This window comes from Oncorhynchus masou, unplaced genomic scaffold, assembly GCF_036934945.1.
Source record: "Oncorhynchus masou masou isolate Uvic2021 unplaced genomic scaffold, UVic_Omas_1.1 unplaced_scaffold_1945, whole genome shotgun sequence".
NCBI classification, from domain to species: Eukaryota; Metazoa; Chordata; class Actinopteri; order Salmoniformes; family Salmonidae; genus Oncorhynchus; species Oncorhynchus masou.
The window spans coordinates 72,628-98,811 of record NW_027008439.1 but is presented as its reverse complement, the minus strand read 5'-3'; the positions used below and the strand labels follow the sequence as shown (position 1 = coordinate 98,811).

Here is a 26,184-nt window from a genome sequence, read left to right as displayed (position 1 = left end):
TACTGAGCCTCCACTAAACCCGCCACTGACCCGCTACTGAGCCGCTACTGAGCCTCCACTAAACCCGCCACTGACCCGCTGCTGAGCCTCCACTAAACCCGCCACTGACCCGCTGCTGAGCCTCCACTAAACCCGCCACTGACCCGCTACTGAGCCTCCACTAAACCCGCCACTGACCCGCCACTGACCCGTTACTGAGCCTCCACTAAACCCGCCACTGACCCGCTGCTGAGCCTCCACTAAACCCGCCACTGACCCGCTACTGAGCCTCCACTAAACCCGCCACTGACCCGCTGCTGAGCCTCCACTAAACCCGCCACTGACCCGCTACTGAGCCTCCACTGAACCCACCACTGACCCGCTGCTGAGCCTCCACTGACCCGTTACTGAGCCCCCACTAAACCCGCCACTGAGCCTCCACTAAACCCGCCACTGACCCGGTACTGAGCCTCCACTAAACCCACCACTGAGCCTCCACTAAACCCGCCACTGACCCGGTACTGAGCCTCCACTAAACCCACCACTGAGCCTCCACTAAACCCGCCACTGACCCGGTACTGAGCCTCCACTAAACCCACCACTGAGCCTCCACTAAACCCGCCACTGACCCGGTACTGAGCCTCCACTAAACCCGCCACTGAGCCTCCACTAAACCCGCCACTGACCCGGTACTGAGCCTCCACTAAACCCACCACTGAGCCTCCACTAAACCCGCCACTGACCCGGTACTGAGCCTCCACTAAACCCGCCACTGAGCCTCCACTAAACCCACTGCTATCACCTCTCCTCTCTTTAACCCAGGACTAGCCAACTCTCAGGGATGACAAGACAGACTCCTTGCCCTCTCTTCCCTCTTTCCTACATCTCTCACCTCTCTCCCTTTTCTCCCTCTCTCACACCTCTCTCCCACCTTTCTCCCTTTTCTCCCTCTCTCCCACCTCTCTCCCAACTCTCTCCCTCTCTCTCCCACCTTTCTCCCTTTTCTCCCTCTCTCCCACCTCTCTCCCACCTCTCTCCCACCTTTCTCCCTTTTCTCCCTCTCTCCCAACTCTCTCCCTCTCTCTCTCACCTTTCTCCCACCTCTCTCCCTCTCTCACACCTCTCTCCCACCTTTCTCCCTTTTCTCCCTCTCTCCCACCTCTCTCCCCTTTCTCCCTCTCTCCCACCTCTCTCCCTTTTTCCCTCTCTCCCACCTCTCTCCCTTTTCTCCCTCTCTCCCACTCTCACACCTCTCTCCCACCTTTCTCCCCTTTCTTCCTCTCTCCCACCTCTCTCCCTTTTTTCCCTCTCTCCCACCTTTCTCCCTTTTCTCCCTCTCTCACACCTCTCTCCCACCTTTCTCCCCTTTCTCCCTCTCTCCCACCTCTCTCCCCTTTCTCCCTCTCTCCCACCTCTCTCCCCTTTCTCCCTCTCTCCCACCTCTCTCCCTCTCTCCCACCTCTTTCCCTTTTCTCCCTCTCTCCTACCTCTCTCACTTTTCTCCCTCTCTCCCACCTCTCCCCCGTCACCACATGCCTCTGGCCCCACATCGGGATCTACAGCCCTCCCAGAAGCAGGGGCAAGGATATGTGGTCAGCCCACAACCCCACAGGCAGGTACCTTTTCATAGGCATATGTCTTCAACATATGTGTCAGACCCTGTCGTCGTCTTCAAGGTACGTGTCATATCCTGTCGTCGTCTTCAAGGTACGTGTCATATCCTGTCGTCGTCTTCAAGGTACGAGTCATATCCTGTGCTCGTCTTCAAGGTACGTGTCATATCCTGTGCTCGTCTTCATGGTACGTGTCATATCCTGTCCTCGTCTTCAAGGCAAGTGTCATATCCTGTCCTCATCTTCACCTGCATGGCTGCCAGGTGACTCAGGAGGAGATATATCTCTGTCTATCTCTAGTCTATGAAGTATAATAGACTAATAAACTTCATAGGCTAACAGACTTCATAGACTTCATAGACTAATAGATTTCATAGACTAATAAACTTCATAGACTTCAGAGACTAATAGACGTCATAGACTAACAGACTAATAGACTAATAGACTAACAGATTAAAATACTTCATAGACTTCATAGACTGATATACTAATATAATAATAGACTAATATATTAATATACTTCATAGACTGATATACTAATATAATAATAGACTAATAGATTAATATACTTCATCGACTAATAGACTAATAGACTTCATCGACTAATAGACTAATAGACTTCATAGACTTCATAGACTAATAGACTTCATAGACTAATAGACTAATAGACTAATAGACTTCATAGACTTCATAGACTAATAGACTAATAGACTTCATAGACTAATAGACTAATAGACTTCATAGACTTCATAGACTAATAGACTTCATAGACTTCATAGACTTCATAGACTAATAGACTTCATAGACTAATAGACTAATAGACTAATAGACTTCATAGACTTCATAGACTAATAGACTAATAGACTTCATAGACTAATAGACTAATAGACTTCATAGACTTCATAGACTAATAGACTTCATAGACTAATAGACTTCATAGACTTCATAGACTAATAGACTTCATAGACTAATAGACTAATAGACTAATATACTTCATCGACTAATAGACTAATAGACTTCATAGACTAATAGACTAATAGACTTCATAGACTAATAGACTAATAGACTAATATACTTCATAGACTAATAGACTAATAGACTAATAGACTAATATACTTCATAGACTAGTAGACTAATAGACTAATAGACTAATATACTTCATAGACTTCATCGACTAATAGACTAATAGACTTCATCGACTAATAGACTTCATAGACTTCATAGACTAATAGACTAATAGACTTCATAGACTTCATAGACTAATAGACTAATAGACTTCATAGACTAATAGACTAATAGACTAATAGACTTCATAGACTAATAGACTAATAGACTTCATAGACTAATAGACTAATAGACTTCATAGACTTCATAGACTAATAGACTAATAGACTTCATAGACTAATAGACTAATATACTTCATAAACCAATAGACTAATAGACTAATAGACTTCATAGACTAATAGACTGATAGACTAATAGACTAATAGACTTCATAGACTAATAGACTTCATAGACTAGTAGACTTCATAGACTAATAGACTTCATAGACTAGTAGACTAATAGACTAATATACTTCATCGACTAATAGACTAATAGACTTCATAGACTAATAGACTTCATAGACTAGTAGACTAATAGACTAGTAGACTAATAGACTAATATACTTCATAGACTAATAGACTTCATAGACTAATAGACTTCATAGACTAATATACTTCATAGACTAATAGACTTCATAAACCAATAGGCTAATAGACTAATAGATGAATAGACTAATAGACTAATAGATGAATAGACTAATAGACCAATAGACTAATAGACTAATAGATGAATAGACTAATAGACTAATAGACCAATAGACTAATAGACTAATAGATGAATAGACTAATAGACTAATAGACTAATAGACTAATAGATGAATAGACTAATAGACTAATAGACTAATAGACTAATAGACTTCAATAGACTTATATCTCCCTCACTAGCTTTAATCACCAGCTGTCAGAGCACATTCATCTTCTGCACATCTTCCATTCCAGTGTTTACTTGCTATATTGTATTTACTTCGCCACCATGGCCTATTTATTGCCTTTACCTCCCTTATCTTACCTCATTTGCACATGATGTATATAGACTTTTCTACTGTATTATTGATTGTATGTTTGTTTATTCCATGTGTTACTCTGTGTTGCTGTATGTGTCGAGCTGCTTTGCTTTATCTTGGCCAGATCGCAGTTGTAAATGAGAACGTGTTCTCAACTGGCCTACCTGCTTAAATAAAGGTGTTCTCAACTAGCCTACCTGGTTAAATAAAGGTGTTCTCAACTAGCCTACCTGCTTAAATAAAGGTGTTCTCAACTAGCCTACCTGCTTAAATAAAGGTGTTCTCAACTAGCCTACCTGCTTAAATAAAGGTGTTCTCAACTAGCCTACCTGCTTAAATAAAGGTGTTCTCAACTAGCCTACCTGGTTAAATAAAGGTGTTCTCAACTAGCCTACCTGGTTAAATAAAGGTGTTCTCAACTAGCCTACCTGCTTAAATAAAGGTGTTCTCAACTAGCCTACCTGCTTAAATAAAGGTGTTCTCAACTAGCCTACCTGGTTAAATAAAGGTGTTCTCAACTAGCCTACCTGGTTAAATAAAGGTGTTCTCAACTGGCCTACCTGGTTAAATAAAGGTGTTCTCAACTGGCCTACCTGGTTAAATAAAGGTTAAATAAAAAATAAAAATATAAAGAAGTCAGCCAACTGGCAGACGCTTTATTTTACAGTAGTAGAGTTATATTACAGTAGTATTATCCCACCAGTAGTGTTATTTTACAGTAGTAATGTTATATTACAGTAGAGTTATATTACAGTAGTGTTATTTACAATAATGTTATATTACAGTAGTGTTATTTACAGTAATGTTATATTACAGTAGTGTTATCCCACCAGTAGTGGTATCTTACAGTAGTGTTATCTTACAGTAGTGTTATATCTCAGTAATGTTATCTTACAGTAGTGTTATTTTACAGTAGGAATGTTATATTACAGTAATGTTATTTACAGTAGTGTTATCTTTCAGTAATTGTATTTTACAGTAGTGTTATTTACAGTAGTGTTATCTTACAGTAATTGTATTTTACAGTAGTGTTATTTACAGTAGTGGTATCTTACAGTAATGTTATCTTAGTGATGTTATATTACAGTAGTGTTATTTTACAGTAATGTTGGCACAACTTTTTGTTTGCACCGATGGTAGACAGATGGCAAAGCATGGCATAGTAGCGATGCCATGTGCGTGGAGAGATGGGGGTGAAGCACATCTCCTTACCTGGCAGTTCACATCCCAGCACCTCCAGCCTCATCCCTATCCCAGCAGGAGACCACCTCTCTGGGTAGATCCTGATGAACTGAGCCGTTATCTCCTCAAACCGACGGATCTCTGGAGTGTCGTAGTGTGTGTTTCCCTCAAAAATCTGTAGCAGAGACAATGAGAAGAGAGATCTATATGAGAAGAGAGATGTATAAATCTGTAGCAGAGACACTGACCACGTTTCCACCTACAGTATGCGAGTAAAGTCATACTGTATAAAAACAGCTGTGATGGAAACAGGATGTTTCTGTACAATTTTATAAATCCCGATAAATAGTTTGTTCGACATGGTGGGATCTTTTTTGTGTCGGTAAAATCTATTGGAAACACATTTTATGGGTGAATATTGATATAATAACAAGGATATCAAAGTCACGTGATAGTGTCTGGTCCAGTACGACTCAGCAAAACATGCAGTTTATTAGGCAACACATGCCGTTTGACAAAAGACCAATATTGTCGCTCTCCTCCATAGCAATATTCTCCATAGTCATCGCATCGTTCAACAGCGACATAACTATCACTAGAGATGGAAACACGTTGAAACACGTGCCCTATGTCACCACGTGCCCTATGTCACCACGTGCCCTATGTCATCACGTGCCCTATGTCACCACATGCCCTATGTCATCACGTGCCCTATGTCATCACGTGCCCTATGTCATCATGAGCACTATGTCATCACGTGCCTCATGTCACCACGTGTCCTATGTCATCATGTGTCCTATGTCATCATGTGCCCTTTGTCATCATGTGCCCTATGTCATAATGTGCCTTATGTCATCACGTGCCTTATGTCACCACGTGTCCTATGTCATCACGTGTCCTATGTCATCACGTGCCCTTTGTCATCACGTGTCCTATGTCATCATGTGCCCTATGTCATCATGTGCCCTATGTCACCACGTGTCCTATGTCATCACGTGTCCTATGTCACCACGTGCCATATGTCACCACGTGCCCTATGTCACCACGTGTCCTATGTCATCACGTGTCCTATGTCATCACGTGCCCTTTGTCATCACGTGTCCTATGTCATCACGTGCCCTATGTCATCATGTGCCCTATGTCAACACGTGTCCTATGTCATCACGTGTCCTATGTCACCACGTGCCCTATGTCACCACGTGCCCTATGTCATCACGTGCCCTATGTCATCCTTTGTCCTATGTCATCCTTTGTCCTATGTCATCAAGTGCCCCATGTCATCACATGCCCTATGTCATCCTTTGTCCTATGTCATCACATGCCCTATGTCATCCTTTGTCCTATGTCATCACGTGCCCTATGTCATCACGTGCCCTATGTCATCACATGCCTTATGTCATCACATGCCCTATGTCATCACGTGCCCTATGTCATCACGTGCCCTATATCAACACGTGCCCTATGTCACCACGTGCCCTATGTCACCACGTGCCCTATGGCACCACGTGCCCTATGTCATCACGTGCCCTATGTCACCACGTGCCCTATGTCACCACGTGCCCTATATCATCACATGCCCTATGTCATCCCGTGCCCTATGTCATCACGTGCCCTATGTCATCACGTGCCCTATATCAACACGTGCCCTATGTCACCACGTGCCCTATGTCACCACGTGCCCTATGTCACCACGTGCCCTATGTCATCACGTGCCCTATGTCACCACGTGCCCTATGTCACCACGTGCCCTATGTCACCACGTGCCCTATGTCACCACGTGCCCTATGTCACCACGTGCCCTATGTCATCACATGCCCTATATCATCACATGCCCTATGTCATCCCGTGCCCTATGTCATCACAGATTTTATCCGCAACAAGTCAGTTTGATGAAAACACACCAGTGGTGGAAAATGCTTATTTTCTTTATGCAGATGAAGTATTCTAGAATGAAAACCTGTCGCCAACTGTGTGTGTGTGTGTGTGTGTGTATTTCTTTAAACTGCCTACTGGAGCATAGTACTACTATAGTAATATAATCTAAGTTGGTGGCAGAACAGAGACGTTTTTAATTAACACACAAGAAATGTTATCAGAGCAGCTCTCAGCAGTTATCACTCTAATTGAATTATTTTCTTTCCAAACTGAAGGACGCAGGAGGGAGACTTGTCTCTGAATGTGACGGCTCTGAAACTGGGTTCCCAATACTACACTATTCACTATACAGTGCACTTCTTTTGAAAAGTAGTCAAAACTAGTGCACTATATAGGGAATAGTGTACAATGTGTGTTTGTATGTATGTGTGTGTGTGTGTTCCCCATACCTTAGGATGGCTGGTCTTTCTGTCCAGGATAAAAGTCCAGTCCTTGCCCGTCAGGCTGTGAGACACGCGGTACTTCCTGACGAAGGCCCTGTTCTCAGCCGAGGTACTCCCTCCACTGTCCTGACTCCCTGGGTGATGACGCCGCGTACGGTCTTGGGGACCCCCAAGTCCACCTGGATCAAAACAAACCGACGGAAAGATGAAGTGATTTAAAATCGCAAAACACACTTTACAGTGACAGAGGTAGTGAGACAGAAGGCAAGGAACAGCGTGAGGTCTACTACACCTGTTGTATTCAGCATTTCACTGTGAGGTCTACTACACCTGTTGTATTCAGCATTTCACTGTGAGGTCTACTACACCTGTTGTATTCAGCATTTCACTGTGAGGTCTACTACACCTGTTGTATTCAGCATTTCACTGTGAGGTCTACTACACCTGTTGTATTCAGCATTTCACTGTGAGGTCTACTACACCTGTTGTATTCAGCATTTCACTATAAGGTCTACTACACCTGTTGTATTCAGCATTTCACTGTGAGGTCTACTACACCTGTTGTATTCAGCATTTCACTGTGAGGTCTACTATACCTGTTGTATTCAGCATTTCACTGTGAGGTCTACTACACCTGTTGTATTCAGCATTTCACTGTGAGGTCTACTACACCTGTTGTATTCAGCATTTCACTATAAGGTCTACTACACCTGTTGTATTCAGCATTTCACTGTGAGGTCTACTACACCTGTTGTATTCAGCATTTCACTGTGAGGTCTACTATACCTGTTGTATTCAGCATTTCACTGTGAGGTCTACTACACCTGTTGTATTCAGCATTTCACTGTGAGGTCTACTACACCTGTTGTATTCAGCATTTCACTGTGAGGTCTACTACACCTGTTGTATTCAGCATTTCACTGTGAGGTCTACTACACCTGTTGTATTCAGCATTTCACTATAAGGTCTACTACACCTGTTGTATTCAGCATTTCACTGTGAGGTCTACTACACCTGTTGTATTCAGCATTTCACTGTGAGGTCTACTATACCTGTTGTATTCAGCATTTCACTGTGAGGTCTACTACACCTGTTGTATTCAGCATTTCACTGTGAGGTCTACTACACCTGTTGTATTCAGCATTTCACTGTGAGGTCTACTACACCTGTTGTATTCAGCATTTCACTGTGAGGTCTACTATACCTGTTGTATTCAGCATTTCACTGTGAGGTCTACTACACCTGTTGTATTCAGCATTTCACTGTGAGGTCTACTATACCTGTTGTATTCAGCATTTCACTGTGAGGTCTACTACACCTGTTGTATTCAGCATTTCACTGTGAGGTCTACTACACCTGTTGTATTCAGCATTTCACTGTGAGGTCTACTATACCTGTTGTATTCAGCATTTCACTGTGAGGTCTACTACACCTGTTGTATTCAGCATTTCACTGTGAGGTCTACTACACCTGTTGTATTCAGCATTTCACTATAAGGTCTAGCTCGACCTGTTGTATTCAGCAATTCACTGTGAGGTCTACTACACCTGTTGTATTCAGCATTTCACTGTGAGGTCTACTACACCTGTTGTATTCAGCATTTCACTGTGAGGTCTACTACACCTGTTGTATTCAGCATTTCACTATAAGGTCTACTACACCTGTTGTATTCAGCATTTCACTGTGAGGTCTACTACACCTGTTGTATTCAGCATTTCACTGTGAGGTCTACTATACCTGTTGTATTCAGCATTTCACTGTGAGGTCTACTACACCTGTTGTATTCAGCATTTCACTGTGAGGTCTACTACACCTGTTGTATTCAGCATTTCACTATAAGGTCTACTACACCTGTTGTATTCAGCATTTCACTGTGAGGTCTACTACACCTGTTGTATTCAGCATTTCACTGTGAGGTCTACTATACCTGTTGTATTCAGCATTTCACTGTGAGGTCTACTACACCTGTTGTATTCAGCATTTCACTGTGAGGTCTACTACACCTGTTGTATTCAGCATTTCACTGTGAGGTCTACTACACCTGTTGTATTCAGCATTTCACTGTGAGGTCTACTACACCTGTTGTATTCAGCATTTCACTATAAGGTCTACTACACCTGTTGTATTCAGCATTTCACTGTGAGGTCTACTACACCTGTTGTATTCAGCATTTCACTGTGAGGTCTACTATACCTGTTGTATTCAGCATTTCACTGTGAGGTCTACTACACCTGTTGTATTCAGCATTTCACTGTGAGGTCTACTACACCTGTTGTATTCAGCATTTCACTGTGAGGTCTACTACACCTGTTGTATTCAGCATTTCACTGTGAGGTCTACTACACCTGTTGTATTCAGCATTTCACTGTGAGGTCTACTATACCTGTTGTATTCAGCATTTCACTGTGAGGTCTACTACACCTGTTGTATTCAGCATTTCACTGTGAGGTCTACTATACCTGTTGTATTCAGCATTTCACTGTGAGGTCTACTACACCTGTTGTATTCAGCATTTCACTGTGAGGTCTACTACACCTGTTGTATTCAGCATTTCACTGTGAGGTCTACTATACCTGTTGTATTCAGCATTTCACTGTGAGGTCTACTACACCTGTTGTATTCAGCATTTCACTGTGAGGTCTACTACACCTGTTGTATTCAGCATTTCACTATAAGGTCTAGCTCGACCTGTTGTATTCAGCAATTCACTGTGAGGTCTACTACACCTGTTGTATTCAGCATTTCACTGTGAGGTCTACTACACCTGTTGTATTCAGCATTTCACTGTGAGGTCTACTACACCTGTTGTATTCAGCATTTCACTGTGAGGTCTACTACACCTGTTGTATTCAGCATTTCACTGTGAGGTCTACAACACCTGTTGTATTCAGCATTTCACTGTAAGGTCTCCTACACCTGTTGTATTCAGCATTTCACTGTGAGGTCTACTACACCTGTTGTATTCAGCATATAACTGAGGTCTACACCTGTTGTATTCAGCATTTCACTGTGAGGTCTACTACACCTGTTGTATTCAGCATTTCACTGTAAGGTCTACTACACCTGTTGTATTCAGCATTTCACTGTGAGGTCTACTATACCTGTTGTATTCAGCATTTCACTGTGAGCTCTACTACACCTGTTGTATTCAGCATTTCACTGTGAGGTCTACTACACCTGTTGTATTCAGCATTTCACTGTAAGGTCTACTACACCTGTTGTATTCAGCATTTCACTGTGAGGTCTACTACACCTGTTGTATTCAGCATTTCACTGTGAGGTCTACTACACCTGTTGTATTCAGCATTTCACTGTGAGCTCTACTACACCAGTTGTATTCAGCATTTCACTGTGAGGTCTACTATACCTGTTGTATTCAGTTTTACACTGTGAGGTCTACTACACCTGTTGTATTCAGCATTTCACTGTGAGGTCTACTACACCTGTTGTATTCAGCATTTCACTGTAAGGTCTCCTACACCTGTTGTATTCAGCATTTCACTGTGAGCTCTACTACACCTGTTGTATTCAGCATTTCACTGTAAGGTTTACTACACTTGTTGTATTCAGCATTTCACTGTGAGGTCTACTACACCTGTTGTATTCAGCATTTCACTGTGAGGTCTACTACACCTGTTGTATTCAGCATTTCACTGTGAGGTCTACTACACCTGTTGTATTCAGCATTTCACTGTGAGGTCTACTACACCTGTTGTATTCAGCATTTCACTGTGAGGTCTACTATACCTGTTGTATTCAGCATTTCACTGTGAGGTCTACTACACCTGTTGTATTCAGCATTTCACTGTGAGGTCTACTATACCTGTTGTATTCAGCATTTCACTGTGAGGTCTACTACACCTGTTGTATTCAGCATTTCACTGTGAGGTCTACTACACCTGTTGTATTCAGCATTTCACTATAAGGTCTAGCTCGACCTGTTGTATTCAGCAATTCACTGTGAGGTCTACTACACCTGTTGTATTCAGCATTTCACTGTGAGGTCTACTACACCTGTTGTATTCAGCATTTCACTGTGAGGTCTACTACACCTGTTGTATTCAGCATTTCACTGTGAGGTCTACTACACCTGTTGTATTCAGCATTTCACTGTGAGGTCTACAACACCTGTTGTATTCAGCATTTCACTGTAAGGTCTCCTACACCTGTTGTATTCAGCATTTCACTGTGAGGTCTACTACACCTGTTGTATTCAGCATATAACTGAGGTCTACACCTGTTGTATTCAGCATTTCACTGTGAGGTCTACTACACCTGTTGTATTCAGCATTTCACTGTAAGGTCTACTACACCTGTTGTATTCAGCATTTCACTGTGAGGTCTACTATACCTGTTGTATTCAGCATTTCACTGTGAGCTCTACTACACCTGTTGTATTCAGCATTTCACTGTGAGGTCTACTACACCTGTTGTATTCAGCATTTCACTGTAAGGTCTACTACACCTGTTGTATTCAGCATTTCACTGTGAGGTCTACTACACCTGTTGTATTCAGCATTTCACTGTGAGGTCTACTACACCTGTTGTATTCAGCATTTCACTGTGAGCTCTACTACACCAGTTGTATTCAGCATTTCACTGTGAGGTCTACTATACCTGTTGTATTCAGTTTTACACTGTGAGGTCTACTACACCTGTTGTATTCAGCATTTCACTGTGAGGTCTACTACACCTGTTGTATTCAGCATTTCACTGTAAGGTCTCCTACACCTGTTGTATTCAGCATTTCACTGTGAGCTCTACTACACCTGTTGTATTCAGCATTTCACTGTAAGGTTTACTACACTTGTTGTATTCAGCATTTCACTGTGAGGTCTACTACACCTGTTGTATTCAGCATTTCACTATAAGGTCTACTACACCTGTTGCATTCAGCATTTCACTGTAAGGTCTACTACACCTGTTGTATTCAGCATTTCACTGTGAGGTCTACTACACCTGTTGTATTCAGCATTTCACTGTGAGGTCTACTACACCTGTTGTATTCAGCATTTCACTGTGAGGTCTACTACACCTGTTGTATTCAGCATTTCACTGTGAGGTCTACTACACCTGTTGTATTCAGCATTTCACTGTGAGGTCTACAACACCTGTTGTATTCAGCATTTCACTGTAAGGTCTCCTACACCTGTTGTATTCAGCATTTCACTGTGAGGTCTACTACACCTGTTGTATTCAGCATATAACTGAGGTCTACACCTGTTGTATTCAGCATTTCACTGTGAGGTCTACTACACCTGTTGTATTCAGCATTTCACTGTAAGGTCTACTACACCTGTTGTATTCAGCATTTCACTGTGAGGTCTACTATACCTGTTGTATTCAGCATTTCACTGTGAGCTCTACTACACCTGTTGTATTCAGCATTTCACTGTGAGGTCTACTACACCTGTTGTATTCAGCATTTCACTGTAAGGTCTACTACACCTGTTGTATTCAGCATTTCACTGTGAGGTCTACTACACCTGTTGTATTCAGCATTTCACTGTGAGGTCTACTACACCTGTTGTATTCAGCATTTCACTGTGAGCTCTACTACACCAGTTGTATTCAGCATTTCACTGTGAGGTCTACTATACCTGTTGTATTCAGTTTTACACTGTGAGGTCTACTACACCTGTTGTATTCAGCATTTCACTGTGAGGTCTACTACACCTGTTGTATTCAGCATTTCACTGTAAGGTCTCCTACACCTGTTGTATTCAGCATTTCACTGTGAGCTCTACTACACCTGTTGTATTCAGCATTTCACTGTAAGGTTTACTACACTTGTTGTATTCAGCATTTCACTGTGAGGTCTACTACACCTGTTGTATTCAGCATTTCACTATAAGGTCTACTACACCTGTTGCATTCAGCATTTCACTGTAAGGTCTACTACACCTGTTGTATTCAGCATTTCACTGTGAGGTCTACTACACCTGTTGTATTCAGCATTTCACTGTGAGGTCTACTACACCTGTTGTATTCAGCATTTCACTGTAAGGTCTACTACACCTGTTGTAATCAGCATTTCACTGTGAGGTCTACTACACCTGTTGTATTCAGCATTTCACTGTGAGGTCTACTACACCTGTTGTATTCAGCATTTCACTGTGAGGTCTACTACACCTGTTGTATTCAGCATTTCACTGTGAGGTCTACTACACCTGTTGTATTCAGCATTTCACTGTGAGGTCTACTACACCTGTTGTATTCAGCATTTCACTGTGAGGTCTACTACACCTGTTGTATTCAGCATTTCACTGTGAGGTCTACAACACCTGTTGTATTCAGCATTTCACTGTGAGGTCTACTACACCTGTTGTATTCAGCATTTCACTATAAGGTCTACTACACCTGTTGCATTCAGCATTTCACTGTAAGGTCTACTACACCTGTTGTATTCAGCATTTCACTGTGAGGTCTACTACACCTGTTGTATTCAGCATTTCACTGTGAGGTCTACTACACCTGTTGTATTCAGCATTTCACTGTAAGGTCTACTACACCTGTTGTAATCAGCATTTCACTGTGAGGTCTACTACACCTGTTGTATTCAGCATTTCACTGTGAGGTCTACTACACCTGTTGTATTCAGCATTTCACTGTGAGGTCTACTACACCTGTTGTATTCAGCATTTCACTGTGAGGTCTACTACACCTGTTGTATTCAGCATTTCACTGTGAGGTCTACTACACCTGTTGTATTCAGCATTTCACTGTGAGGTCTACTACACCTGTTGTATTCAGCATTTCACTGTGAGGTCTACAACACCTGTTGTATTCAGCATTTCACTGTTGAGGTCTACTACACCTGTTGTATTCAGCATTTCACTGTGAGGTCTACTACACCTGTTGTGTTCAGCATTTCACTGTAAGGTCTACTACACCTGTTGTATTCAGCATTTCACTGTTGTATTCAAGTATGCAGGTGACAAATACAATTGTATTTGAATTTAAGTTTTCAAACATGAGCTAAAAACCTGCAGAAGAATAATTATTTCTGAAATGTTTTTTTAGTGTTTCTTGGTTTCCAGAAGGTCACGTTGTTTACCTGAAGCCACTCCTCCCCGGCCAGAGGCTGTGTTGGGCTGGGGAACCATCCTGACCTGCTGGCTACCAGCCTGGCCGTCCCCATGGAGCCGTGGATATCCCTCATGGATGACGCCGTGATCTGGGAGTCGGGCAGCAGGCCGGACAGCATCCCCTGCATCTCAGAACATGGAGCGTCTGGAAGGGAGAATTGTATTTATTCATTTAAAATATATTCAGGGTCTGTTTCCCAGACAAAGATTAAGTTTAGTCCAATGGAGACAATGGAGCTAGTCCAGACTTAATCCCAGAAACCGGCCCATAGAGTCCAGCAATACATGAATAAAAATAAATAAAAAACACAAAGTCAGACAACTTAGTTGATATTATATGGGCACAGCTAGGGAATATTTTGTACTTGGTGGGGAGGTTAACGGGGGTTAGGGGGGGAGGGAAACAGAAACAAGGAACGGGGAGGAGAGAGAAAGGCGAGAGAGAGAGCATCGAGGAAGATTGACAAGGACATTTCAAGGCAGTGAAATCAATGTTTCATGTAGTTATGTCTCAGCAGTCGACTACAACAGTAAATAATGAAACACTCTTTGCCTAGGTCTCAAATGGTACCCTCTGCCCTGTATAGTGCACTTCTTTCCACCAGGGCTCATAGGGCTGCGGTCAGAATTAGTGCCCTAAAAAGGCACGTCCAAGTGACTTTATTACTATTATCTGTGTGTGGGGGGGATCTTTAAAAGAAGTTAGTGGGAGACATTTTGACTGCAGGATACTAGAGAACAGACCAGGGGAACAGAAACAGTGGGAGGTGGAAGGAACAGAGAATTGCCCTTTACCTAAAAGAGAGTGAGAGAGCAGATCAGATCCCACACACTCCCACAGTGCTCTGTACTCTGGGTGAACAAAGAGCTTTTTCCTCCCTCGTAAAATTGTGAAAATTAACAAGAAATATGGAAAAGCTAGATATCCCAGACATGGAGGGATGAAGAAAGGAGAGAAAGATATAGAGGAGTCAGAGAGAGACAGACAGACAGACAGACAGACAGACAGACAGACAGACAGACAGACAGACAGACAGACAGACAGACAGACAGAGAGAGAGAGAGAGAGAGAGAGAGACAGACAAAGATAGACAGACAGAGAGAGACCGAGAGACAGAGATATAGAGATAGAGAGACAGAGAGAGAGAGAGAGAGAGAGAGAGAGAGAGAGAGAGAGAGAGAGAGAGAGAGACAGAGAGAACCCAATGCCCTTTATGGTTGTGATGTCTGGGGTCCGCTCACCGACCAATAATTCACTAAATGGGACAAACAAGAAATTGAGACTGCATGCAGAATTCTGCAAAAAATATCCTCTGTGTAGAATGTAAAACACCAAATAATGCATGCAGAGCAGAATTAGGCCGATATCAGCTAAGCAAGCTGGTCCTGGGGCTCTGTTCACCAACACAAACACACCCCACAGATCCCCAGGACAGCAACACAATTAGACCCAACCAAATCATGACAAAACAAAAAGATAATTACTTGACACATTGGAAAGAATTAACAAAAAACTAGAATGCTATTCAAAGCAAATTAATTTGAATTTGTCACATACACATTGGTTAGCAGATGTGTAAACATTATTAAAGTGACAGTGTTCCATTTATTAAAGTGGTCAGTGATTTCAAGTCTGTATGTTGGCTGCAGCCTCTCAATGTTAGTGATGGCTGTTTAACAGTCTGATGGCCTTGAGATAGAAGCTGTTTTTCAGTCTCTCGGTCCCAGCTTTGATGCACCTGTACTGACCTCGCCTTCTGGATGATAGCGGAGTGAAGAGGCAGTGGCTCGGGTGGTTGTTGTCCTTGATGATCTTTATGGCCTTCCTGTAACATCGGGTGGTGTAGGTGTCCTGGAGTGCAGGTAGACTGCCCTCTGTGATGCGTAGTGCAGACCTCACTACCCTCTGGAGAATCCTGCGGTTTTGGGCGGAGCAGTTGCCATACCAGACAGGATGCTCTCAATTGTGCATCTGTAAAAGTTTGTCAGGGTTTTGGGTGACAAGCCAAATTTCTTCAGCCTCCTGAGGTTGCTGCACCTTCTTCATCACATTGAGTGTGAGGTTATTTTCCTGACACCACACTCCGAAGGCCCTCACCTCCTCCCTGTAGGCCGTCTCGTTGTTGTTGGTAATCAGGCCCACTACTGTTGTGTCGTCTGCAAACTTGATGATTGAGTTGGAGGCGTGCATGGCCATGCAGTCATGGGTGAACAGGGAGTACAGGAGAGGGCTGAGCACACACCCTTGTGGGGCCCCAGTGTTGACGATCAGCAGGGTGGAGATGTTGTTTCCTACCTTCACCACATGGGGGCGGCCCGTCAGAAAGTCCAGGACCCAATTACACGGGGTCGAGACCCAGGGCCTCCAGTTTGATCATGAGCTTGGAGGGTACTATGGTGTTAAATGCTGAGCTCTACATAGGTATTCCTCTTGTCCAGACAGACAGAGCAGTTGGGGCGGTATGCAAACTGAAGTGGGTCTAGGGCGGCCGGTAAGGTGGAGGTGATATGGTCCTTGACTAGTCTCTCAAAAGCACTTCATGATGACAGAAGTGAGTGCTACGGGGCGATAGCTCAGTTACCTTTGTTTTCTTGGGTACAGGAGTGAGAAACAAAAAAACAGAGCAAACTAGAATGCTATTTGGCCCTACACAGAGAGTACACAGTGGCAGAATACCTGACCACTGTGACTGACCCAAACTTAAGGAAAGCTTTGACTACGTACAGACTCAGTGAGCATAGCCTTGCTATTGAGAAAGGCCACCGTAGACAGGCATGGCTCTCAAGAGAAGACAGGCTATGTGCTGACTGCCCACAAAATGAAGTGGAAACTGTGAAACTGACCATATTTCCCTCAGATTACACAGATCCACAATTTTTTTTTAAACAAACCCAATTTTGATAAACTCCCATATCTACTGGGTGAAATTCCACAGTGTGACATCACAGCAGCAAGATGTGTGACCTGTTGCCACAAGAAAAGGGCAACCAGAAGAAGAACACACACCATTGTAAATACAACCCATATTTATGCTTATTTATTTTCCCTTTTGTACTTTAACTATTTGTACATCGTTACAACACTGTATATATATAATATGACATTTGTTAATGTATATAAAAATAATATGACAATGTAAATGGCATTATTCTTTTGGAACTTCTGTATGTGTTACTGTTCATTTTTATTGTTTATTTCACTTTTGTTTATTATCTACGTAACTTGCTTTGGCAATGATAACATATGTTTCCCATGTCAATAAAGCCCCTTGAATTGAATTAAATTGAAATTGATAGAGAGACACATAGAAAGAGGGACAGAAAGAGACAGAGAGACAAAGAGAGAGAGAGAGAGAGAGAGACACAGAGAGGGACAGAGAGACAGAGAGAGAGACACAGAGAGAGAGACAGAGAGAGACACAGAGAGAGAGACACAGAGAGGGACAGAGAGACAGAGAGAGAAACAGAGAGAGAGAGACACAGAGGGACAGAGAGACAGAGAGAGAGACACAGAGAGAGAGAGGTTGGCCAATGTCTCGTTTCGCTCGGAGTGCAGCCAGCCAGGCAGGCCCAGGGACACTAATATCTAATATAGACACCAGCATCGTGTTTGTGCCATTTGTGTCAAGCCCGGAGAGAGCTTCCTGTCACTAAAAGCACATCTGTCCTTCTCAGTGTCTAAACAAATGGCAGCAGATAGCAGGCTAATAGAATGTTGATGGAGTTTGATGGCGTGTGTGTGTGTGTGTGTGTGTGTGTGTGTGTGTGTGTGTGTGTGTGTGTGTGTGTGTGTGTGTGTGTGCGTGTGTGCGTGCGTGAGACGGTGGGGCTGACAGCATCTGAGCTAAACAGCCCATCTCCTTTCATGTGATGTCTTGTGTGTGTGTGTGGGGGGGGGGGGGGGGACAACGGAATTACACCCCCAGCTAATCACTGTGGCACTATAAATAGACAAATCTAATTACAGCTAGCTGGCTCTTTAGCGCCACAGCTCTGATGATATGGCGATGAGAGGTGGAGACAGGCAAACAGACTGGAGTGTGTGTGTGCGTGTGTGTGTGTGTGTGCGTGTGCGTGTGCGTGTGCGTGTGCGTGTGCGTGTGCGTGTGTGTGTGTGTGTGTGTGTGTGTGTGTGACGACTGGCGACGGGCTGGATGGAATTACACATCATTAAATGCCTGGTCTGTGTCTCTCTGTCAGAACGCTGGGTTACAAAAAGCCAATAGATTGTCTTTGGATTTTGGCTGTGATCAAACTAAGATTCAACGGGCGTGACTAGTTGTTAGTCTAGTTTATATTTTCTATGGTAGTGTAGTTCACGGCATGACTAGGTGTTAGTCTAGTTTATATTTTCTATGGTAGAGTAGGTCAAGGCGTGACTAGGGGGTTAGTCTAGTTAATATTTTCTATGTGGGGTTCTAGCATGTTTTTTCTATGTTGGTGTTTTAGTATGATTCCCAATTAGAGGCAGCTGGCTATCATTGTCTCCAATTGGGGATCATACTTCAGTATAATATTTTCCACCTGTGTGTTATGGGATATTGTGTTGAGTTTGTGTATGTACAGTGGGGCAAAAAAGGATTTCGTCATCCACCAATTGTGCAAGTTCTCCCACTTAAAAAGATGAGAGAGGCCTGTAATTTTCATCATAGGTACACTTCAACTATGACAGACAAAATGAGAAAAAAAATCCAGAAAATCACATTGTAGGATTTTTAATGAATTTAATTGCGATTTTATGGTGGAATATAAGTATAATTTTTGTTTGTTTGTTTACTGTTTGTTTTGCTGAAGTTTCACTATGAAATATTATGTGGAACTCAAAATACGCTGTTTCTTGGTCCGTCTACACAAACAACCGTGACACAGCCTGAACTAAAAATGTATTCAATTACACACACAATACCCCACAATGTCAAATGGAATTTATTTTAAATAATTTGACCTAAATAAGTTCAGGAGTATTAAATGTGCCCAATCAAATCGTATAATAAGTTGCATGGACTCATTCCGTGTTCAACAACATTATTTAACATGATTTTTTAATAACTACCTCATCAACATTGAGTGGCTGCTGCCAACACACTGACTCAACTCCAGCCACTTTAATAATGGGAATTGATGCGAAATGATGTAACATATATCACTAGCCACTTTAAACAATGCTACCTAATATAATGTTTACATACCCTACATTATTCATCTCATATGTATACATATATACTGTACTCTATATCATCTACTGGATCTTTATGTAATACATGTATCACTAGCCACTTTAACTATGCCACTTTGTTTACATACTCATCTCATATGTATATACTGTACTCGATACCATCTACTGTATCTTGCCTATGCTGCTCTGTACCATCACTCATTCATATCTTTATGTACATATTCTTTATCCCCCTACACTTGTGTGTATAAGACAGTAGTTTTGGAATTGTAAGTTAGATTACTTGTTGGAAGCACAAGAAGCACAAGCATTTTGCTACACTCGCATTAACATCTGCTAACCATGTGTATGTGACAAATAAAATTTGATTTGATTTGATCTCTGTACTTCACACATGCAATTATCTGTACGGTCCCTCAGGTGTGTAGTGAATTTGTATAATTGCCTTAATTCCGACGGAACCACGGAAGAGTAGCTGCTGCCTTGGCAGGAACTAATGGAGATCCATAATAAACCCCAGGAAGAGTAGCTGCTGCCTTGGCAGGAACTAATGGGGCTCCATAATAAACCCCAGGAAGAGTAGCTGCTGCCTCGGCAGGAACTAATGGGGATCCATAATTAACCCCAGGAAGAGTAGCTGCTGCCTTGACAGGAACTAACGGGGATCCATAATAAACCCCAGGAAGAGTAGCTGCTGCCTTGGCAGGAACTAATGGGGATCCATAATAAACCCCAGGAAGAGTAGCTGCTGCCTTGGCAGGAACTAATGGAGATCCATAATAAACCCCAGGAAGAGTAGCTGCTGCCTTGGCAGGAACTAATGGAGATCCATAATAAACCCCAGGAAGAGTAGCTGCTGCCTTGACAGGAACTAATGGGGATCCATAATAAACCCCAGGAAGAGTAGCTGCTGTCTTGGCAGGAACTAATGGGGATCCATAATAAACCCCAGGAAGAGTAGCTGCTGCCTTGGCAGGAACTAATGGGGATCCATAATAAACCCCAGGAAGAGTAGCTGCTGCCTTGGCAGGAACTAATGGGGATCCATAATAAACCCCAGGAAGAGTAGCTGCTGCCTTGGCAGGAACTAATGGGGATCCATAATAAACCCCAGGAAGAGTAGCTGCTGCCTTGACAGGAACTAATGGGGATCCATAATAAACCCCAGGAAGAGTAGCTGCTGCCTTGGCAGGAACTAATGGGGATCCATAATAAACCCCAGGAAGAGCAGCTGCTGCCTTGGCAGGAACTAATGGGGATCCATAATAAACCCCAGGAAGAGTAGCTGCTGTCTTGGCAGGAACTAATGGGGATCCATAATAAACCCCAGGAAGAGTAGCTGCTGCCTTGGCAGGAACTAATGGGGATCCATAATAAACCCCAGGAAGAGTAGCTGCTGCCTTGGCAGGAACTAATGGGGATCCATAATAAACCCCAGGAAGAGTAGCTGCTGCCTTGGCAGGAACTAATGGGGATCCATAATAAACCCCAGGAAGAGTAGCTGCTGCCTTGGCAGGAACTAATGGGGATCCATAATAAACCCCAGGAAGAGTAGCTGCTGCCTTGGCAGGAACTAATGAGGATCCTTAATAAACCCCAGGAAGAGTAGCTGCTGCCTTGACAGGAACTAATGGGGATCCATAATAAACCCCAGGAAGAGTAGCTGCTGACTTGGCAGGAACTAATGGGGATCCATAATAAACCCCAGGAAGAGTAGCTGCTGCCTTGGCAGGAACTAATGGGGATCCATAATAAACCCCAGGAAGAGTAGCTGCTGCCTTGGCAGGAACTAATGGAGATCCGTAATAAACCCCAGGAAGAGTAGCTGCTGCCTTGGCAGGAACTAATGGGGATCCATAATAAACCCCAGGAAGAGTAGCTGCTGCCTTGGCAGGAACTAATGGAGATCCGTAATAAACCCCAGGAAGAGTAGCTGCTGCCTTGGCAGGAACTAATGGGGATCCATAATAAACCCCAGGAAGAGTAGCTGCTGCCTTGGCAGGAACTAACGGAGATACATAATAAACACACATACCATTTTCAAGCACAGATTCTACCACAAAGATCAGGGAGATTTTTCAATGCCTCGCAAAGAAGGGCACCGATTAGTAGATGTTGCCGGAGAGGAAGGAAACTGATCAGTCATTCCACCATGAGGCCAAAGGTGATTTTAAAGCTGTGATAGGAGACAACTGAGGATGGATCAACAAGATTTTAGTTACTCCACAATACTAACCTAAATTAGAAAGGAAGTCTGAACAGAATACAAATATTCCTAAACATGCATCCTGTTTGCAACAAGGCACTAAAGTAAAACTGATAAGGATGTGGCAAAGAAATGAACTATGTCCCGAATAGAAAAAGTTTGGGACAAATCCAACACATCACTGAGTACCACTCTCCAGTCAGGTCTATTTTCAAGCATGGTGGTGGCTGCATCATGTTATGGCTATGCTTGTCATCATTAAGGATGGGGAGTTTTTCAGGATAAAACAAATAAACGGAATACAGCTATAAGCACATTGCTGCTCGCACCCTCCCGCCCGCCTAGCATCACTACTCTAGACGGTTCTGACCTAGAATATGTGGACAACTACATACACCTAGGTGTCTGGATAGACTGTAAACTCTCCTTCCAGACTCACATTAAGCATCTCCAATCCAAAATTAAATCTAGAATTGGCTTGCTGTTTCACAACAAAGCATCCTTCACTCATGCTGCCAAACATACCCTCGTAAAACTGACCATCCTAGTGATCCTCGACTTCGGCGATGTCATTTATAAAATAGCCTCCAACACTCTACTCAGCAACTTGGATGTAGTCTATCACAGTGCCATCCGTTTTGTCACCAAAGCCCCATATACTACCCACCACTGCGACCTGTATGCTATCGTTGGCTGGCCCTCACTACATATTCGTCGTCAAACCCACTGGCTCCAGGTCATCTATAAATCTTTGCTAGGTAAAGCCCTGCCTTATCTCAGCTCACTGGTCACCATAGCAACACCGACCCGTAGCACGCACTCCAGCAGGTATATTTCACTGGTCATCCCCAAAGCCAACACCTCTTTTGGCTGCCTTTCCTTCCAGTTCTCTGCTGCCAACGACTGGAACGAACTGCAAAAATCACTGAAGCTGGAGACTCATATCTCCCTCACTAACTTTTAGCATCAGCTATCAGAGCAGCTTACCGATCGCTGCACCTGTACACAGCCCATCTGTAAATAGCACACCCAACTACCTCATCCCCATATTGTTATTTATTTTTTTGCTCTATTGCGCCCCAGTATCTCTACTTGCACATCATCATCTGCACATATATCACTCCAGTGTTTAATTGCTAAATTGTAATTACTTTGCCACTACGGCCTATTTATTGCTTTACCTCCCTAATCTTATTTCATTTGCACATTATGTATATAGATTTTTCTATTGTGTTATTGACTGTACGTTTGTTTATCCCACTTGTAACTCTTGTTTTTATCACACTACTTTGCTTTATCTTGGCTGGGTTGCAGTTGTAAATAAGAACTTGTTCTCAACTGGCCTGCCTGGTTAAAGAAAGGGGGGGGGTTACGACCTTTCAGCAGGACAATACCCTAAAACAAAAGGCCAAATCTACACGGGGGTTTCTAACCAAGAAGACAGTGAATGCTCCTGATCTACACTGGGGTTTCTAACCAAGAAGACAGTTAATATTCCTAAGTGGCTGAGTTGCAGTTTTGACTTAAATCTACTTGGAAATCTATGGCAAGACATGAAAATGGTTGTCTAGCAAAGGTCAACAACCAATTTGACAGAGGTTGAAGAATTTTGAAAATAATAATGGGCAAATGTTGCACCATCCAGGTTTGGAAAGGTCTTAGAGACTGACACCTTTTTACCCCCAATTTCGTGATATCCATTTGACCCGGAAGCCAGCTACACCAGTGTGTCAGAGGAAACACCGTTCAACTGACCGAAGTCAGCCTGCTGGTGCCCGGCCCACCACAAGGAGTCGCTAGAGCACGAAGAGCCAAGTAAAGCCCCCCTAACCCTCCCCTAACCCGGATGACACTGGGCCAATTGTGGACCGCCCTATAGGACACCAGGTCACAACCGGCTATGACACAGCCTGAGATCGAACCGGATCTGTAGTGATGCTTCAAGCACTGAGAAACAGTGCCTTTGACGGCTTTGCCAATTGGCGTCAACTTGGAGGCCGTGAAAGGTTCTTCTGCCCGGCAGCCCTCGGGAGTTGGACCACACAGAGACGTATTTCAACCAGGAGGGAATGTGAAAAGCTTAATTAACAATGTACAACACATTTTAGCATCATTACCATCCTGGAGATCGTCATCCAGGGAGAAGTAATCCAGGGAGGTGTCACGAATATTACCGAAGGTGACTCCCCTTCTTGTTCGGGTGGCGCTCGGCGGTCGTCGTCGCCGGTCTACTAGCTATCACCAATCCGTTGTTCTGTGTTCCTTTGGTTTTGTCTGATTGGTATAAACCTGTTTCTTGTTTGGTTGTTAGGGTAGGGTTATATATAGTTTGTTCAGCCCGCTTCTTTTTCGTGTGGGCTTGTTCGTCTGTTCTATGTTTGAGTGTATTTTGTCTGTATTTTGGGTTTCGCGCTGTCCGTTAATATTTCTGATCATTTGTTTTCCTACTTTTGTTCATGTTATTTTTCCGGGACATTAAAGCGTGTTTTTTCCCACATCTTTTGCTCTCTGCGCCTGACTCCACACCTCCTCACTCATTTGCCGTAACAGGAGGGTAAAATAGAGTCTTAGATGGGATTTACCATAAAATAGAGTCTTAGATGGGATTTACCATAAAATAGAGTCTTAGATGGGATTTACCATATAATAGAGTCTTAGATGGGATTTACCATAAAATAAAGTCTTAAATGGGATTTACCATAAAATAGAGTCTTAAATGGGACTTACCATAAAATAGAGTCTTGGATGGGATTTACCATAAAATAGAGTCTTAGAAGGGACTTACCATAAAATAGAGTCTTAGATGGGACTAACCATAAAATAGTCTTAGATGGGACTTACCATAAAATAGAGTCTTAGATCGGACTTATCATAAAATAGAGTCTTAGATGGGACATACCATAAAATAGAGTCTTAGATTGGACTTACCATAAAATAGAGTCTTAGATTGGACTTACCATAAAATAGAGTCTTAGATTGGACTAACCATAAAATAGTCTTAGATGGGACTTACCATAAAATAGAGTCTTAGATCGGACTTATCATAAAATAGAGTCTTAGATGGGACAGACCATAAAATAGAGTCTTAGATTGGACTTACCATAAAATAGAGTCTTAGATTGGACTTACCATAAAATAGAGTCTTAGATGGGACATACCATAAAATAGAGGCTTCGATGGGACCTACCATACAGTCTTACAGCTTGGATAGAATAGAAGAGGCTGTTTCTTACCGGTGATCTGACACCCGTAGAGCTCCAAGCGCAGGGCGATGCCTGTCTTCCAGGTCTGGGGTCTGACGCGTACAAAGCGGGCCAGAACAGGCAGGGGGATCCGGTTCAGAACCACCTCGGTCGAGTCTGTGTTGGCATGGAACACCTGGGCACGGGAGAGAGACAGGGTCAATGAGACAGGTCCCGCTGGAAAAATGTGTTTTTTTCATTCTGATGTCCCCATTTTTTTCACTCAAATGAGAAAAGTGTGTGTGTGTGTGTGTGTGTGTGTGTGTGTGTGTGTGTGTGTGTGTGTGTGTGTGTGTGTGTGTGTGTGTGTGTGTGTGTGAGCTGACTGAGTTGCAGTCACCCTGAACCCCCAGTGTACTAAACCAGAGCTAGGTCCGGTTTTTATCGTATCGGATTAAAATGCATAGAAACAGAAGAAATAGAACGGGACTCCATCAATGATTCTATTTCTATGCATTTAAATGACATGACGAGCTCATATACCATATGTCCATCTCTTCCACCCAGAACTAGACGCGTGAGCCTTTGTCAGTTCTGTCTCGGGGGTTCAGGCCGGGGGAAAGAGGAGAACGGGAGAGGAAGGAATGTCCTACTCCACTGAACACAGACAGAACATGACCCTCACTAGGATCCAATGACACCGGGGCCAGCTGGCAGTCTGTGGTGGCCTGTGTTTTACTATGTTACCACCTTACTACAATATTAAAACAACTAAAATTAAGAGAAGACTTTTTGCTGGCCCTTGTAAAAAGGCAATTTTAAGGTTAGGGGTTAATTTAAGGTTAGGGTTAAGGTTAGGATTAAGGTTAGGGTTAAGGTTAGGGTTAAGGTTAGGGTTAGGTGTTAGGGTTAGGTGTTAGGGTTAGGTGTTAGGTTTAGGGGCTAAGGTTAGGGTTAAGGTTAGGATTAAGGTTAGGATTAAGGTTAGGGTTAGGTGTTAGGTTTAGGGGTTAAGGTTAGGGTTAAGGTTAGGATTAAGGTTAGGGTTAAGGTTTAGGGAAATAGGATTTTGAATGGGAATCAATTGTTGGTCCACAAAAAGACATAGTTGTGTGTCTGTGTGTGTGTCTGTGTGTGTGTGTGTGTGTGTGTGTGTGTGTGTGTGTGTCTGTGTGTGTGTCTGTGTGTGTGTGTGTGTGTGTGTGTGTGTGTGTGTGTGTGTGTGTGTGTGTGTGTGTGTGTGTGTGTGTGTGTGTGTGTGTGTGTGTGTGTGTGTGAGTGTGTGTAGGTAAACAGATCTGCAGGTGTGTGTGTGTGTGTGTCTTTTGTGCAG

The 26,184-nt window shown here is 43.1% G+C and overlaps 1 long non-coding RNA gene across 1 annotated transcript; it reads right to left on the bottom strand.

Annotated features, from left to right (window-relative positions):
- Nucleotides 1-7,314: 7,314 nt before the first annotated feature.
- On the bottom strand, nt 7,315-25,039 carry LOC135532614 (uncharacterized). Its single transcript, XR_010454368.1, has 3 exons — nt 24,903-25,039; nt 14,257-14,432; nt 7,315-7,378 (listed from the first exon to the last, which is right to left on the bottom strand). It is a non-coding gene; the product is annotated as an uncharacterized LOC135532614 (long non-coding RNA).
- Nucleotides 25,040-26,184: the final 1,145 nt, after the last annotated feature.